Raw genomic sequence first — 15,706 nt, forward strand, 5'->3', positions numbered from 1 at the left:
TTAACATCATCAGATTCAACCAGGATGGGCTGGTATTTCAAAAACCTGGATGGGGAAAGCCAGTGATCCCCTCTCTGTTCCAATACAGCGGATACCGAATGTGAAACCAATACCGTCATCTTCTGGCCCAAACCACATTTCTGGGCTTCCTCAATATTTAGTATTATGGCCGCTACTGCTCAGAAACATCCTGGCCATCCTTCACTTACTTCATCTAATTGTTTAGAGAAGTAAGCTATGGCTCTTTTGTAGGCTCCCAGCCGTTGAGCTAGAAGTCCTAGAGCTATTCCTTGTTTCTCGTGAGAAAAGAGCCAAAAAGGTTTGGTTACATCAGGCAAGCCCAAAGCCGGGGCTCTCACGAGCTCTTTCTTGAGTATTTCAAATGCATTCTGGGCTTCTTTGGACCATATCCATTGAGTGGGATTATTTTTCAAAAGTTCATATAAAGGTTTTACTATCATCCCATAGTTGTAAATCCCTAATCAACACCAACCCATCATTCCCGAAAAAGTTCTGAGTTCTTTTACCGCCCGAGGGAGAGGGGTTCTGCAGGTGGCTTCTTTTCATTCCGTTCCCAATTCCCGTTGTCCTCCAGACAGCTCGTATCCCTAGTAGGTTACTTGCCTCTGCACCATCGGAGCTTTCTGTTGAGAAACCCGATACCCATTTAATCCCAAAAAGTTTAACAAGCTAACAGTCCACCGGGTACAGTCATGTTTTGTTTCGGTTGCTATCAATAGATCATCCACATACTGTAAAAGGGTTCCATTTTTGGAAGGAGGCTTCCATACCTCAAGCTCCTGTGCTAACTGATTTCCAAACATTGTCGGACTGTTTTTGAAACCTTGGGATAACACTGTCCGGGTAAGCTGGGTTTTCCTACCAGTGGTAGGGCTCTCCCACTCGAAGGCAAACAACTTTTGACTTTCTTTGGCCAAAGGCAGACAAAAGAATGCATCTTTTAAGTCTAGTACTGTAAACCATACCCGACTGGTTTTCAATGCGGTAAGTAAGATACAGGGACTGGCCACTACAGGGTGCAAATCTTTAACCATCTTATTTATTGCTCTCAGATCTTTTACTACTCGATAAGTCCCATAGGGTTTCTTTACCAGTAGTATGGGGGTGTTATATTCTGATTCACATTCCACTAACAATGCATGCTGTAGAAAATTATTAACTGGGTTTTGTATTCCTTTACGATCTTCTAATCTCAAAGGATACTGTCTTTGGCGTATTGAGCTTCTTTAAGCTCTATTATTACGGGGGTGGCGTTTTTCGCCCTCCTTGGAGTCCCTGCAGCCCAAACTCCTGGATATGCTTGATTGGTGATTTCTTCAATTTCGGGTGCTGGTGTAATGGACCTTTCAGAGTGTATTAGGGCTAGACTCAAAATTTCAATTAATGTATCTTCTTTTACCTTTAATTCCATGGCTCCTCGCTTAAAAACTATCACTGCCCGTAATTGTTCCAGTAAGTCTCGACCTAATAGTGATTTGGGGGAATTTGGCAAGTGTAGCAATCGCTGTATCCTAATCTGCTTTCCTAACATAAATTTGAGGGGTTTTGTAAAGAATGCCTTTTTCTCTTGGCCAGTAGCTCCTATGACATTCACAAAGTCTCTACTTATAGATATCAGTTCTTGATTTAAAACAGACAAAGAGGCACCCGTATTTATTAAAAATTCAACCTCTTTACCCTTGTTCCCTAGCTTTATCTTAACCAGTGGATCCGCTAGGGTAGATGCCCCAGGTCCCCGTCAATTGGTCTCTGTTTCAGCTATCAGGGCTGGTGGGGTACCTTTAAGCTCAGGGCATTCATTTTTCCAGCAATATGTGCATTGATTCCTTTCCAATACATTCCCAACTTTAACACCTCTACCTCTTGTCGAATCCCCTAGTCCTCCTTTGTTCCCAAAAGGCCTTCCTCTTCCACCTCCTCTAAATCCCCTACCGTTCATTACTCCCCTCTGTTCTAATGCCACCACGGTGGCTGTGGCCATCACTTCTGTCAGCTTTCCTCTATCTACATCTTCTCCCCTTCTTCCTCACCGCTACTGCCACCCTCTGTCTCAGTGAACGGCGATCCCTGTGGAGAAGGCGGATCTAGCAACGGAGGAGGAGGCATTCCCAAATCCTCAAGCTGTTTCCTCTCTCCTCTTTCTGGATTTGGTTACTTTCAAACACCTTTGTCCAATACTACATGCCGAGCAACACCTATTCATTTTCTCCTGCCCCTTTCTTTTATCTTTCTGCTCTTTCTCTAGGGACAAAACTAGAGGGTCTTGTGGTGGTATATTAAATCCGCAATCCTTTTGCCATTCCGGATGGTTTTGCAAAGTGAAAAACATATCCGCGTACATAACCTCATCCCATTTTCCTTCTCTTGGTAAGAACAACATCAACTGTAATATAGTATTATAGTTTAGAGTCCCACTGAAGGGGCACTTTTCTCCATCTTCTAATTTGGATAGGGACCACCATTGATTGCAATATTTTATTAGAGTTTTCTTGTCCACATTCCCACCCAGTGGTCCCCCTATACCTTTCCAATGTGCTAAAATACATCCTAAGGGGCTCTCTTTCAACACGTCTCTACTCTGGCTTCCTCCCACTTTACTGATTCTCAAGCTGACTTCTACTTCATCCACAATATACATGTACCGCGTAAACAAACCCTTCTACCTCATCCCAATCCTCCCACACGTCACAGTTACGACAATAGATGTCCCAACCAAATCTTACCCTCAGCATCTTATCACACCTCACACGCTCAAACACAAAAACTGGTACACATGAGTTATCGAGATGTAACAAACAATGCCATCCAGGACTATCCACTCAAATACACTTAACACATTGGCAAATATACTTATTATACACACAGGATGACACACTCACACAAATTTTCCTGACAACACTAAGTATACAGACATCTAACAATTACAATAAACAGACATACAGTTATAATAATAATTACTGTGGTTATACCTGTCATTTAAATGTCTAAGATTCTATACTCGTTTCCTCCCTCTCCGGCCGCACCCTTCGCGGGGTTACGGAACCGCAGATCAGAACTCCGCGCTCGCTTTGCAGCTATGCCACGTCTCAGTCACTCAAATCATACACACATGAGCTAGCTCAATTCATTTGCACGCTTTTTGTCAAATCTAAATCAGCCTTCAATAAACAATTCCTTTAAACAGTTCTGATTTCAATACCAATAAGTTACTACCGCCACAAAGTACCTTATTGCAAAAGTACGGAGCTTTATCCGCGCCCGTACCTGACGCACCCAAACCAAACGTAGACCAGACGTCTCCTACAGCTGATGGGAACCCCAAATGACTGGTCCCCAAAACCCAAACAACTTTCTAAAGAATACCTTATTCGGTAGATGGTCCTTGTCTGCCCCCGCAGTGATCCGTATGAGGCGAGGAGTCCCTCTGGGAAAATCCCGGGGGTACCCTGGGGAGTCCTATTCTCAGCAGGTCCTGCAGCCCAGCAGAGAGGGTCCCACCTGGGTCGCCAGAACTGATGCCGTCAAAAGCCGAAATCAGGACTCAAGAATGGGGATGACTATTAAGCAGGTATTCTTTATTGCAGTGCTGGACACACAGGGGATTGCTCCTCCAACTGTGCGCCCCAGGCAGAGTTAGTTTAACAACATATATACACGCTATACATACATGTTCATGCCATTTCTGAGAACTAATTAACATATTCATTATTTTTCCAAGAATTCTTTGTCATAGCGGGTGGGTTTGGTTGGCTCTGCATGTCTCATGGGTCTTGGGGCCCCCTGTTCTCAGAGATAAGTTCCTCTTGAAAGATAACAAGGTGCTGACCTACACAATTGCCATTTGCATACGTGGGCTCAAGGGCTGGGTTTTGGGGTGAGGGAGCCTCCATCCCTGAGGTAAGCTCTGCTCCTGGCCTGGCAGGAGGCTGTGGGGCCGCCCTGGGGATGGGTCTGGAGTGGTTTGGGGGCTCCATACCAGAGGGAAAGGCTGCTCTGGACTCACAGGAGGCTGTGGGGCTGCCCTAGAGATGCGTTTGGGGGCTCTCCATAAAGGAAAGGCTGTTCCAGGCCTCACAGGAGGTTGTGGGGCCACCCTGGGGATGGGTCTGGGGGAGTCTTGGGGATCCATACCTGAGGGAAACACCACTCCCAGCCTTGCAGGAGACTGCAGGGACACCCCAGGGCCGGTTTTGGGGGTGAGGGAGCTTCCAACCCTAAGGGAAAGGCTGCTCTGGCCTGGCAGGAGGCTGCGGAGACACACCAGAGATGGGATTGGGGCAATCTGGGGGCTCTCCCTGACGGAAGCGCTGCTCCCAGCCTGGCAGGAGGCGGCCGAGGGCCGGGCTGGGGGTTCTGGGGGCTCTCCCTGAGGAGAGGAGGGAGGTGGGGGCTGCCCCAGGGCCACACTAATGCCCACAGCATCGGGGCAACAAACAGGAGTTGGAAGCTGTTATGCAGATGGAAAACTACGACATAGTCGCCATAACGGAAACGTGGTGGGATGACTCACACGACTGGGGTGCTGCAAGGGATGGCTATAAACCCTACAGAAGGGACAGGCAAGGAAGGAGAGGCGGTGGGGTGTCCCTGGATGTTAGGGAGTGTTTTAACTGTCTAGAGCTTGACGATGGTGATGAAAAGGTCGAGTGTTTATGGGTAAGAATGAAGGGAAAGGCCAACAAGGCAGGTATCACGGTGGGAGTCTGTTATAGACCACCCAACCAGGATCAAGAGGCAGACTAAATAGTCTGTCAGCAGCTGGGAGAAGTCTCACAATCGCTGGCCCTTGTTCTCGTGGATGACTTCAACGTGCCAAATGTTGGCTGTAAAGACAATAGAGCGGAGAGAAAACAGTCTTGCAGGTTCCTGGAGTGTGTGGAAGAGGCCTTCCTGACACACTTGATGAGTGATCCAACTAGGTAGGACAGGCGCCCCACTGGACCTGTTGTTTTCCAGTAGAGAAGGACTTGAGGGTGACCTGGTGGTTGGCAGCCGTCTTGGAGGCAGCAATCATGAAATGATAGAGTTTTTATTTCTGGGAGAAATAAGGAGGGGGTTTAGAAAAATCTCTCCCTTTGACTTCTGGAGGGCAGATTTGGTATGTTTAAAGACCTGGTTGTCCTTGGAAGGCTCTCCTGAGGTGCAAAAGAGGCCCAGGAAGGATGGCAATTCTTCAGAAAGGAAATCTTAAAGGCACAGGAGCAGGCCATCACCATGTGCCAAAAGACGAACCGGCAGGGAAGAAGACTGGGCTCGCCAAACAGAGAGCTTTGTCTGGAACTCAGGAAAAAAACCAGAATTTATGACCTTTGGAAGAAGGGGCGAGCAACTCCAGAGGACTACAAGGATGTCGTAAGGTTATGCAGGGAGAAAAGTAGAATGGCCAAAACCCAACTAGAACTTAACCTGGATATTGCCTTAAAAGACAATTAAAAAGTTTCTATAAATACATTAGGAACTAAAGGAGGGCTAAGGACAATCTCCATCCTTTATTGGATGCAGGGGGAAACATGGCGCCCAAGGATGAGAAAAGGCTGAGGTACTTAATGCCTTCTTGGCCTCGGTAAGACCAGTTGTCCTCCAGGTACCCAGACCCCTGGGCTGCAAGGCAGGTAAGGGGAGCAGAGTGAAGCCCCCATAATCCAAGGGGAAATAGTTAGTGACCAGCTACAGCCCTTAGAGGCACACGAGTGTATGGCTCTGGATGGGATCCACCCAAGGGTAGTGTGGGAGCTGGTGGAAGTGCTCACTGAGTCACTGTCCATCATGTATCAGCAGTCCTGGCTGAACGGGGAGGTCCCAGTTGACCAGAGGTAAGCAAATGTGGTGCCCTTCTACAAGAAGAGCAACAAGGAAGATCTGGGGAACTCCAGGCCTGTCAGTCTGACCTCAGTGCCCGGGAATGTTATGGAGAAGACCATCCTGAGTGCCATCAAGCTGCATGGAAAGGACAACCAGGCCCAGTCAGCATGGGTTTGTGAAAGGCAGGTCCTGCTTGACAAACCTGATCTCCTTCTATGACAAGGAAACCCGCTTGGTGGATGAGGGAAAGGCTGTGGATGTTGTCTACCTGGATTTTAGTAAGGCCTTTGACACCATCTCCCACAGCATTCTCCTGAAGGAACTGCTGCTTATGGCTTGCATGGGTGTATGCTTTGCTGGGAAAAAACCTGGCTGGAGGGTGTGGCCCAGAGAGTGGTGGTGAATGGAGTTCAATCCAGTTGGTGGCTGGTCACGAGTGGTGTTCCCCAGGGCTTGGTACTGGGGCCAGTTCACTTTAATATCCTTATCAATGATGTGGATAAAAGGATCAATTGCACCCTCAGTAAGGTTGCAGATGACACCAAGTTGGGTGGAAGTGTTGATCTGCTGGAGGTTAGGCTGTCTCTACAGCAGGATCTGGACAGGCTGGATCAATGGGCTGAGGCCAATGGTATGAGGTTCAACAAGGCCAAGTCCCAAGTCCTGCACTTGGGTCACACCAACCCCATGGACGCCACAAGAGGCAGGAAGAGTGGCTGGAGCTGCCCCGCGGAAAAGGACCTGGGGGTGTTTGTCGACAGCCGGCTGGATATGAGCCAGCAGTGTGCCAAGGTGGCCAAGGAGGCCAACAGCATCCCTGCCTGTATCAGGAACAGTGTGGCCAGCAGGACTAGGGAAGTGATTGTCTCTCCTGTGCTCAGAACTGGTGAGGCCCCATCTTGAGTGCTATGTCCAGGTTTGGGCTCCTCACTACGAGAAAATCATGGAAGCCCTGGACCATTCCCAAAGATCAACAAAGCTGGTGAGGGGTCTGGAGAACAAGTCTTGTGAGGAGCGGCTGAGGGAACTGGGGTTGTTCAGCCTGGAGAAAAGGAGGCTGAGCACCTTGTCACTCTCTACAACTACTGAAAGGAGGTGATGACAAGGTTGGTGTTAGTCTCCCTTCCCAAGTAAGTAGTGTTAGGACACGAGGAAATGGCTGCAAGTTACACGAGGGGAGATATAGATTGCTTATTAGAAAAAATGTCTTCACTGAAGAGTTTGTCAAGCGCTGGAACAGGCTGCCCAGGGAAGTGGCTGAGACACCATCCCTGGAGGTGTTTATAAGATGTGTAGATGGGGCACATAGGGATGTAGTTTAGGTGTGGACATGGGAGTGTGAGGGACTCAATGACCGTAAAGGTCCTTTCCATCCTAAATGATTCTATGAGTCTACGATTCTTTTGAATCTTGGGACTTGGTTTCATCCTCGCCCCTTCTCTGGGAGGCCAGGAGGTGTCACAGAATTTTCCTGCCCTGGGCACTGCTCACCCCCACATCCCACTGCCCCCAGGAAGAGCCCTGAGCCACAAGTGAGGGGCAGGATCTGCCTTGCCAGGGCCTGGGGGTGAGGGCTTGGCCTTTCTGCTTCCTCAGACAAAGCCAGGCTTTCCTCAGCATTACAGCCACCTGCACTCTGCCTTTGCCTACCTGCAATCACAGCCTCCAATTATCTGCTCTAACGAGTCCCCAGGGAGCCTTTGTCAGTAACTGCCCTCAGTGGGGCTCCTTAAGGCTTCCAGGAAGTTTGGGTTGTGCTTCTGATTTCTTGAGCACTTTTCTTCAATCTTCTCTCAGTATCTGAGGTTCATGGACTCAGCAGCAAATACCCCATGGGGCTCCTTGGAAACAGAAAGCCTTAATAAGGAATTTATCTCTTTGCAATTTCCTTCAAGCCTTAAACCCTTGTACAGCTACTTGGGGAGCTTTTGTGGTGTAGTTAATGACAATTTTTTCAAAGTGCATCTAATGAAAATGCTTTCTTGATTGTAAAGGATGTATTTTATGAGTGTTCAGTTTACAGAGGAGGTAATAGAAGCATTCTCCAAGGGATAATGAGGCCGAGTGTCTCCTCAGGAGGTCTGGACAGGTCAGGAAAAGCAGTCCCGTGATGTCCATCCCTGTATGGACAGCTTTGCTCCTCACCTCCCCAACCCCACCGGGTCTGACCTGTCCCATCTGGGACTAACATCACTGTTCCTTGCATCAGACTTCTCCACTCCAGTCTGGATGTGACAGCTCCATTGCACCATCTCCCACCTGCTCTCCTCAGAGACCTGGCTGCTCACAGCCACAGGGGAATTCTGCCTGTTCTGCAGAAAAGAAAAGTAAAGCACAGTCAGTTTTCATAAACAAGAAAACACTGTGTAATCATATGCAAAGTACAAACTGCCTCTAATGAGGTTGCCTTTCTACAAGGGATAATCTTAGGAGAAATAGTTGAGGTAGGTAGATACACAAAGATAGATATAAACATAATGAAAGAGCTGGCTGAGGAGACAATGAGATTACTGAGAGACAGGCAAGGTTTTACTCCCTGAGGGTGAAAGAGCAGCAGAGGTGAGAGGTACCTGGATGAACAAAGAGTAAAGGGAGGAGAAAACTGGAGAATGATGGAGAGGGCCTTTTCCTAGACAGTCTGCATCTGAAAAGATGACTTTGCAAATGACCATTGTATCAGGACAAGTGTAGAGTATAGGAAAGATTAGAGAAACAAAATACGCCATATAACAGACAAAATAGTTGTAGTGAAGTCACAAGGGAAGACTGAGATTTCACCTCTGGAAGGTGACAGGCTTGGCAGAGCTCTCTTGTGAGTGAGGACAAGCCAATGTTGCCCCCACCTTTGAAAGAGGCCCAGCCCAGGGACCCACAGGCTGTACAAGCTCCCTGGGGTGATTAGTGTGCCATCAATTAGAGTCCACTTGGGTGACATTTCTGGGCACCGGAAAGAGAACAATGTGTCCAAAAGCAGTCAGCATGGACTTTCCAAGGGTAAATCAAGCCTCAGTGAGGAAGTGGTGACAGCGGGGAAAGCTCTCGGGTTTCCTGTGTCCGTGGAAGTCAGTCAGATGTTGGTACAGTCAGACCAGCTGCAGCTTTCTTGTCCTGCTCCAGGCAGGGTTGCTCAGATGCAGGGCTACTTGACAGGTATCTCCAAACAGCCCAGATCATTTCCTTTGCTTAACCGTTCATTCCCATTGCACTATTTTCCCACATCTCAAGTCCCACTCTTTAACCAACTTCATCCTCTCCCTTGCAAAAAGTCAACCCCTTTTCACCATTTCCCCACTGGCGCTGCGTGTCCTCACTTTGCTCCCACCTTTGGTGTTTCTGAGATGGTATCCCAGTGCTTTCTACTTTGATTAGCAACTCCATTACACCAGTACTGTCTTCTTATCTGTAGCGTCCTGCAGCTTCTACAATGATGCTCTTGCTAGAGGCACCCTGACTCAGGATGAACATCAGCACGTGTACTTCCAATGCTTGACTGCTGGAGCTTTTGTCCAGAGGGACCTTGACCCACCTGGGGATTTGGCCATCAGAAACCTGAAGGTTTAGAAGAAAGAGGTGCACAACAACTCCATGCAGCAGCATGGGCAGTGACCACACCAGCTAAGGAGTGCCCTGAGGAGAAGGGCTTTTGAGTCATGATGGCTGCCATGATGAGCCAGTGGGCTTTGCATTTCAAAAGGCAAATGGAGAGACTGGAGAGGGTCCAGAGGAGGTCTGACGAGATGGTGAAGACCCTAAAGCTTGAGCTTTGAGGAGAGTCTGAGGGAACTGGGCGTCTCTACCCTGCAGAAGGGGAGGCATGGGGTAACCTGTGAAAGAGCCTACCTGGAGAGGTGACAGACCCAAGGTCTCTTCTGCAGTGTCCATGGATATGACAGAGGCAACAGCTACAAACTGCCTCTTGGGAGCTTTAGACAGAGCATTAAGAGACCTTGCAAAGTGGAGCCAGGTCAGTGGAGGGACACCAACGTTGACAGAGCTTGTACTGTGAGAAGAGGCTTAGAGAGCTGGGCTTGTTCAGCTTGGAGGAGAGGAGCTCTTGGGGGGAACATGGAGCAGCATTGCACAGTTACCAGGAAGACTGAGCCTGAGTCAAATCCATGGTAGAAGATACAAGGACAAGAGGCAATGGGCTGAGAAAAGGGACGGTCAAGCCACATTACCAGACATCTGCTGGAAATATAACACAGCAGAGAGCAGACAGGCTAGGAGGTTCCTCGAGTGTATGGAGGATAACTTCCTGACACAAATGGTAGGTAAGCCTACCAGGGGAGGTGCCTTGCTAGACCTATTGTTCACAAATAAAGAAGGGCTAGTTGGGGATGTGGAGGTCGGAGACAGTCTTGGGCTTAGTGATCATGAAATGGTTAAGTTTTCCATTCATAGTGAGGTAAGGAAGGGGATTAACAAAACCTCCATCTTGGACTTCCGGTGGGCAGACTTTAACCTGTTCAGAACCCTGGTTGGGAGAGTCCCGTGGGAGGTAGTCCTGAGAGACAAAGGAGCCCAGGAAGGCTGGACGCTCTTCAAGAGGGAAATCCTAAAGGCCCAGGAGCAGGCTGTCCCCATGAGGCGCAAAATTAAAGGGCGGGGAAAATGGCCGGCCTGGATGAACAAAGAGCTCTTGATGGGACTTAAGGAAAAAAGGAAGGTTTACCACCTTTGGAAGAGGGGACAGGCAACTCGGGAGGAGTACAGAGATTGTGTTAGGTCATACAGAGAAAAAATCAGGAAGGCAAAAGCCCAGCTAGAACTCAACCTGGCCATTAATATAAAGGACAACAAAAAAAGTTTCTATAAATACATCAACAAAAAGAGAGTGACAGAGAATGTCCATCCCTTGCTGGATGCGGGGGGAAACCTTGCAACCAAGGATGAGGAGAAGGCTGAGATACTTAATGCCTTCTTTACCTCTGTCTTTAATAGTCAGACCAGCTACCCCCAGGGAGTTCAGCTTCTTGGGCTGGAAGATAAGAATGGAGAACAGAACAACTCCCCTGTAATCCATGAGGAAGTAGTTAATGATTTGCTTATGCACCTGGACACGCATAAGTCTATGGGGCCGGATGGCATTCACCCAAAGGTTCTCAGGGAGCTGGCAAGACAGCTCACCAAGCCTCTCTCCATTATTTATCAACAATCCTGGTCAACAGGAGAGGTGCCAGATGACTGGAGGGTGGCCAATGTGACGCCCATCTACAAGAAGGGCCGGAAGGAGGATCCTGGAAACTACAGGCCTGTCAGCCTGACCTCGGTACCAGGAAAGATGATGGAGAGGATCATCCTGAGTGAGCTCTCAAGGCACGTGCAGGGCAGCCAAGGGATCAGGGCCAGCCAGCATGGGTTTATGAGAGGGAGGTCCAGACTGACCAACTTGATCTCTTTCTATGACCATGTGACCCGCTTTCTCGATGAGGGGAAGGCTGTGGATGTTGTCTACCTGGACTTTGGTAAGGCCTTTGACACCGTCCCTCACGGCATTCTCCTGGAGAAACTGGAGAATCATGGCATAGATAAGTGTACCCTCCGCTGGATAAAAAACTGGCTGGATCGCCGTGCTCAGCGAGTTGTGATTAATGGAGCAAAATCTGGTTGGCGGCCGGTCATCAGTGGTGTCCCTCAGGGCTCAGTTTTGGGGCCAGTCTTGTTCAATATCTTCATTGATGATCTAGATAAGGGGATTGAGTGCACCCTCAGTAAGTTTGCGGATGACACCAAGCTAGGTGGGAGTGTTGATCTGCTTGAGGGTCGGCAGGCTCTACAGAGGGACCTGGACAGGTTGGACCAATGGGCCAAGGCCAATGGGATGAGGTTTAATAAGGCCAAGTGCCGGGTTCTGCATTTCGGTCACAACAACCCCAAGCAACGCTACAGGCTTGGGGAAGAGTGGCTGGAAAGCTGCCCAGCAGAAAAGGACCTGGGAGTGTTAGTGGACAGCCGGCTTAACATGAGCCAGCAGTGTGCCCAGGCGGCCAAGAAGGCCAACGGCATCCTGGCCTGTATCAGGAATAGCGTGGCCAGCAGGAGCAGGGAAGTCATTGTGCCTCTGTACTCGGCACTGGTGAGGCCTCATCTCGAGTACTGTGTTCAGTTTTGGGCCCCTCACTACAGGAAAGACATTGAAGTGCTGGAGCGTGTCCAGAGGAGAGCCACCAAGCTGGTGAGGGGTCTGGAGAACAAGTCCTATGAGGAGAGGCTGAGGGAACTGGGCATGTTTAGTTTGGAGAAGAGGAGGCTGAGGGGAGACCTCATTGCCCTCTACAACTACCTGAAAGGAAACTGTAGAGAGGCAGGGGTTGGCCTCTTCTCCCAAGGGAATAATGACAGGACCAGAGGAAATGGTATGAAGCTGCGGCAAGGGAGGTTTAGATTAGCTATTGGGAAGAATTACTTTGCTGAGAGAGTGGTCAAGCACTGGAACAGCCTGCCCAGGGAGGTGGTGGAGTCACCATCCCTGGAGGTATTTGAGAAACGTGTAGACGTGGCTCTTCAGGGCATGCTCTAGTGCCCGGGATTGTTGGTTTGTGGTGGGGTGTTGTGTGTGGGGTTTAGTTGATGGATGCTGCTTTTTTTTTTTTTTTTTTTTTTTTGGGGGGGGTTGTTGTTTGTTTGGTTTTGTGTTGTGTTTTTTTTGTTTGTTTGTGTGTTTTTGTTTGTTTTTTTTTTTAATGTGGTTGGACTCGATGATCTCAAAGGTCCCTTCCAACCACTAAGATTCTGTGATTCTGTGATTCTGTGATAAGGAGGAACGTTTTCCAGCATGAGGATAGTCAAGCACTGGAAGCTGTTTCCCGGAGAGCGTGCAACAGCTCTGTCCTGGAAAGGGATCCAGACATCTTTGAACAAAGCCCTGACTCTTCAGGTCTGACCCTGTTTTCAATGGGAGGTTGGTCAAGACACCCTCCAATTCCCTTTGAGCCTGAATGATGCTGTCCTCCTCCTGTCCTTCCATCTGCAGGCTGAGATATTTCCCCTCTTGGAGCAGACATTCTGAAAAAACACTCCAAATCTGGAAAGACTCTTCAATGCTCCAAGTACAGTTGGGTTGGGAAAAAAATAAACAACACAATACTATGCTGGATTATTTTTTCACAGAGACAGTTTTAAAGGGTCAAAGTAGATTCAATGCATGAATTCTGACAGTCAAGTTACAAAGAGGGAGGAAAAAAAGTCAACAAAATCTTTGTCAGTAAAGAAAAACTCCCCCAGCCTGTGGGATGTCCTCATTAGTTGGCCCTCTAGGAACTGGGATCCTTGGGCTTCTTGGTCTTAAGTGGGAGCTCAAATCCTGAACTGGAAGGACAACATTGGCTGCAGGTACACACCGTTTTCTTGACACGACTGTGAGATCAGACCCAGTGGATGGAGTTTCTCACACAGGTCACGGAGGAGGGCAGGATGTCGGGGAGAGGGGCACACACTTCAGTTTCCCAAATCCCATGAGTTTTCCCAAACCATCCTTCTCTTGACCTCTGGCATCCTATTTCTTGAGATGCAAAGCTGGCGGGTCTTCTGTTGATAAAGCATCAGTGATCCTTCCAGTGATTCTGTGATTTCCTTTAGAGTGGCAAAAAATAATAATAATGATGAAAAGAAATGTTAAAGTAACAGTCTACTTCCACAATAGCAAATCTGGACAACGGCAATTAAATTAGTATTTGCCATATAAGGTATGATATCCCATCCTGAAGTACATATTGAAAGTGGTTCAGATGAAGGGTGGTCTTGCAAAAGTCACCCCTTGTGTCCCCATGTGGCACAGACGCTGCTGGTTTCCCTCTCCAGAGAGTGGCAGAGGCCGGATCACCTTCTCAGAAGAGGCTCCTTGCCAGGGAGCCACGGCCATGGGGGGAGCTCACCTGGTTCTTATTGACACTTCACTCAACAGCTATTTGGATACTTTTGGTGTTTTTCTGGGATGACTATTCCTGCACAGAGGATCATAAAAAGACGACTGTTTCTTAAGAGATGGTGAAAAAGGCCCTGTTTGGCCAAGAAAGCCCACCATGTGCTCTGCAGGGAGCGAGGAAGATTGTAAAAAGCACTAGGAAAGTCCAAAATGCTCTTCCAAAGGGCGAGTGGCCCTGAGGAGTGGTGATTGGCCACGTGTAAGTCTGTTAGAGAGGGTCAAGCAATGTCAGCGAGAAGCAAGGGGATGGCTGATGGCTTTAGCCAATCCTTACAGCCGTGTCTGAAGCCAGCCATGGGAAGCAGTGGATGTTTGTGGGCAGAGGCTGAGGAAGAGGCTTCTCCTGGGACAATGGCAGGAAGGAAGACCCTTCCTCTGCAAACCAGGGGTGATACAGACATTCATCTCTTGTGTGCCTGCCTCAGCCTGGCGGATGGGGAATGCCCACTGCTGGGGGTGGCTGTTCTTAGGAATGCCCCATGGGCTGACAACTTGCTCCTTTCCCCTCCTTCACTGCCCACACTTGGATGGACTTCAGGAAACATCCATGAGCCTGGAGGATGCACAAACCTCCTGGGCTGAGGTCTCAGCACTGCAGGGGCAGAGGAAGGGTTTGTGAGACACATGGGCGTGCAGGGAGAGAGCAGTGTGGGGGGAGCAGTGAGTGTGCTAAAGGCAGGAAGAAGAAATGTCAAAGCAAAGAGGCCAAGTGCATGAAATGCTTGATTTCTACTTGCCAATTCTGCATTAACACCAAGGAATTTGGGTTACAGGAATGTCTCCAAGTAGAGTCTGCACCATCCAGACCCATGTGGATGGGCTGGCAGAGCCACCCCCAGCAGGGGGATCCCCATCGCCCACGCTGAGGCAGTCCGGATGCAAATATCTGCAGTGCCCACTTGTCACAGGCCTCCAGGCAGAGGGTGACTCATTCCCATGACCCTCGAAGCCTGGATCAGCTCGTTGTGCTTTTGCTGTCCTTCCCTTCATGCGTCAAGCCCATGGGAGCTTTGGCTTTGACATCATCCCTACGGCCTGGGACAAGGTTTCTCAATTCCTCCTCTGCAGCTTCCCTGCTTCCACCTCCTCTGTGCTGCCTCTTTGTCCTGGAGCTCAGTCAGTTCCAACAAGCAGCCTCCTGAGACGGTTGCTTCTTTTCAAGGGGAGTTGGAGAGATCATTTTTGTGCCTGGAGGAGGCTGTCCTGTAAGGCCTATCAGATTTTCCATGATCCTTCAGCCTTCAGAGCTGCTTCCCACGGCACCACTCGCATCAGTCTCCCAAGTACATCAAAGTCTTCTTCTCTGGAGTCCACCCGTTTTTGCTCTGCTGCTGGCCTTCCTCACTCCTCTTCGGCACCTGGGACTCCACTATTTCCTGGTGACAGCAGCCAAGGCTGACACTGATTTTCACCTCCCTGACCACTCTTTTTTTTTTTTTATTTGTTTTTTGCCAGGACCAGGTCCAGGTGAGCATCACCCTTGTTTGCCCACCTGGCAGCTGTGTTAAGAAGTTGTCCCAAGGTCCTCCAGGCTGCTGGCACCCTGTGTCTTTGCCTGGCCAGTGAATGCCAGGGCAACTACTGTTCCCCATAGGAACCTGCTCATTGACTCGGAGACTTCTTCAGGTTGCTGTTAGAAGACTTATTCTGCCTACTGTGCCCGATCAAGTGGGTTATAATGGCCAAGACATTTTCACCCTTACTGGCTTCTCCTCTCATCCTCACTCACACAAGCTCACTCAACCCTTGCCCCATCTCATACAGGAGCTCCATAGATCTGAGCTTCTCCTTCACTCAGGGGGCATTCTGCTGGTCGTCCTCTTCCCTGCTACTCTCTCCAGCAGAGCCTGTACCCTTCCATTGGAGCACCACAGCTCAGCAAGATGTCCCACCACATCTCATTCAATCCCAAACCATCCCAGTTCTGTGAGTAGACATGGGACTCCTCCTGGCAGTGCA

This window comes from Numenius arquata, chromosome 30, assembly GCF_964106895.1.
Source record: "Numenius arquata chromosome 30, bNumArq3.hap1.1, whole genome shotgun sequence".
Lineage (NCBI taxonomy): Eukaryota > Metazoa > Chordata > Aves > Charadriiformes > Scolopacidae > Numenius > Numenius arquata.